This window comes from Felis catus, chromosome C1 (assembly GCF_018350175.1).
Source record: "Felis catus isolate Fca126 chromosome C1, F.catus_Fca126_mat1.0, whole genome shotgun sequence".
NCBI lineage: Eukaryota > Metazoa > Chordata > Mammalia > Carnivora > Felidae > Felis > Felis catus.
The window spans coordinates 154,882,595-154,885,569 of NC_058375.1; the positions used below are offsets into that span (position 1 = coordinate 154,882,595).

The 2,975-nt window shown below is 35.8% G+C and overlaps 1 non-coding gene across 1 annotated transcript; it reads left to right on the forward strand.

Moving 5' to 3' along the window:
• The first annotated feature begins 815 nt into the window (after positions 1-815).
• Positions 816-917, forward strand: LOC111562089. The gene has a single exon (XR_002745144.2). It is a non-coding gene; the product is annotated as a U6 spliceosomal RNA (small nuclear RNA).
• Positions 918-2,975: the final 2,058 nt, after the last annotated feature.

A 2,975-nucleotide genomic window follows, 5' to 3' on the forward strand; every position in this document is an offset into this window, starting at 1 on the left:
TAAAGTGGGTAATTTCTTAGATTTGTACTTGGAGAAAATACAATGACAAATGTTTTGGCAAGGTGTTAGAACTTGTGCATTAGTCTTGTCTTAATGGAAGAGAATCTGTTGAAATCATTACATTTGAGCAGAGCAATCTTGTAGTAGATAATGTTGTATCTATGTATAAACAGCCAAAAGAGACTTAAGCCTGGGTTTCATGGTGCATTCCACTTATATACTCTCTAGTCAAGGACTGTGGGATCTGCATGCTCAGGTCCTTGTTAACACCCAGCTCAACAAGGCAGGGCATACCAATGGTGTGTGTGTGTGTGTGTGTGTGTGTGTGTGTGTGTGTGTGTGTATATATATATATATATATATATATATGTGTGTGTGTGTGTGTGGTGTGCATACACATATTATCCCAGTCAATCTGATTTCACAAGGAAGAAATTACAAGGAATAGCTGATGTATGCCTTTTCTTTTTTTTTTTGTTTTTTGTTTTTTGTTTTTTGTTTTTTGATGTATGCCTTTTCCAAACCATTACACATATTTGACATTGTTTAGACATGTGGTTAAGAATACATTTACCATCTAGTGTTTTAGAACTCACACAGGAAGTTAGAAATTATAAATGAATGAAGCAAGAAATAAACAAATGGAAGCAAGATGAACAAAACAGAAAATACAAAGCACATACCTCTGCTGTAAATACAATTATCACTTGGCTACAAATTTGAGGGAGTATGTCCTACAGTAAATGTTATCATTTGGTTGAAAATGATTTTTGCCTATTTTGAAAGGTAGCAGATAGATGGAGGAAAAAGAAAAAACTAAGGTGAGTAAGAAATTATTCCATTTAATGATACAGAGAAGATTATCATGGCCCATGTGCAAGGATGACATGCAAATTCATGACATGTTCCATATTTTAAAAAAGGGGGGGATTTACTCCATTTATCTATACCTTTGGGGAATTGTGTTTTATGTAAGTGATCCATCATTTAACCCTATGACTACTTCTTTTTAGTTCACCCACCTCTTTTTCTTAATCTAAACACTTTCTGTAGAGTTTTCTAGTTTGTACAGTGAATAGAAATCAATGATATACCTTTAAGCATAGGATCACTTGATCAACTATTTTATTATGACAAAAGGCAGTAATGTGTACAGAGGCCGTTGGCGTGTAATGGCTTAGCATTATACAAATAGCCCTGAACTTCCACGTGTTTACAAATCCAGTCTGCCTTTTATTAGTGTCTTCCTTCTCAATTTCCTGTCATTTCTTTCCGCCATGATTGTTTTAGCTGTTCCACCCTTTGTTGGCTATCCCCATGCCTACCACATTCACATCCTCTCCCACTGGAAAAGGATCCATGGACTTTGTGACAACCATGGGAAGTAGTTGTTTTCTCCTTATTTCCTGGTGTGTGTATCCAACTCAAACACCTAAGAGACATTCTAAAAGTGTAGTGGATCTAGATTAGAAAATCTTTTCTGATTGAAATTATTTTAAATGAAACAGTCATGATTTTTATTAGGATCTTCCTGTTTACTAATAGATAAATGTGTCCCTTTTGGAATTTATAGTTCATTTTTTTTCCACAAGGTGATCAACCAAGACACCAGATAAAATTTTATCAGTACCTATTTTATTGTGCTGCTCCTGCATTTTACTAGTGAAGTTCAAAGTAAGTTTTTTTTCTTTGCTCTCTTCTGCTTACTCCAAAAATTTCCAGAGGCTAATAAAATCTGAATCTTAATAAGGTCTTAGCTATAGTAACAGCAAAATTTAGCATAGCTGAAGAGATATGAATACAATTTCCCAGGCTTTTTTCTCATTAAAATGCTACTCTTCAGACACATAGAGTAAAACTCATGAATGAAACTACGTCTATATACTTAGCAGTAGAACTGTAACAAAATTTCAGTTAGCAATTTTTCACTGGAGGTCCTTTGAGGCTGAGCTTTTAGCACTGGCGGACAGTACATAAACTACGACCTACAAACGTAAGCCTTTCAGACACTAATACCATGCCCTGTTCATAGTAGGTACTTTAAAAATAGTAGAGCACCATTTCTCTTTCTTTACTCCTTAAAGTAACCTTAACTAGGAAACATTTCAATCTCATTTCTCAGAATGCAAACAAAAAATAACAATAACCACTTGGCCCTACTGGGTCAGGATGAAAGATTTACCTGACCACCCCGGCTGGTTACAGAAGCTCAGCAGTAAAACAATTTCCGAGTTGGTCTACATTCTTCCAAACTAGAGGCTTCCTTAACCATGAGCCACCACTCCTCCTTGCAGGACTATCATGGCTAGAGTTGAAGAAGGGTTGGGTGATCTGGGCTGTGCATCATGTCATGCAATGGCCATCAGAACAGCATGAGGACAACTGAATGCCCACGTGAATAATTCTCAGTGTGCAAGCACAGTCAGAGTGCACACAGGACAGCAACACTTAAAAGGTCTAAAAGCATAAACTGCAATATGCTAGACTGCCACAGTCACACTCCAATTCAGTAATGTCTTCAATCAGTATTAATGAAAGGTGCTTTTTCAGGGGTTTACAGGTTATTTTCCTGAAGGGAATGAAACGTGCTAGAAGATCATCTTCTAATCCTATCTTTGTTTCTGTAATACTATTAAATAATCACATACAGTCAACTCTAATGCCCTACTGAGACAATACTTCTGTGTATATAACATTTTCAGTACATCCTCAAGTCACAGATATGATACATCACAAATTTACATGTAATGCATTGTCCCCAAAGAAAGAACTCCATTCCTTAAAAAGTGACAAAGCGTTTAGGCATATTTCTGAGCAGTAACATTCAAATCAAGATTACCAACAAGTGATAGGTGACAATTTTCAATGAAGAAAGCTGTAGAAGATAATTGAATCAGTTTACTATTTGTAGCAGAAAAGATAATCCATATTAGATGTATTCTGTGATACTTTAAAAACTTCTCAATACTGACAAG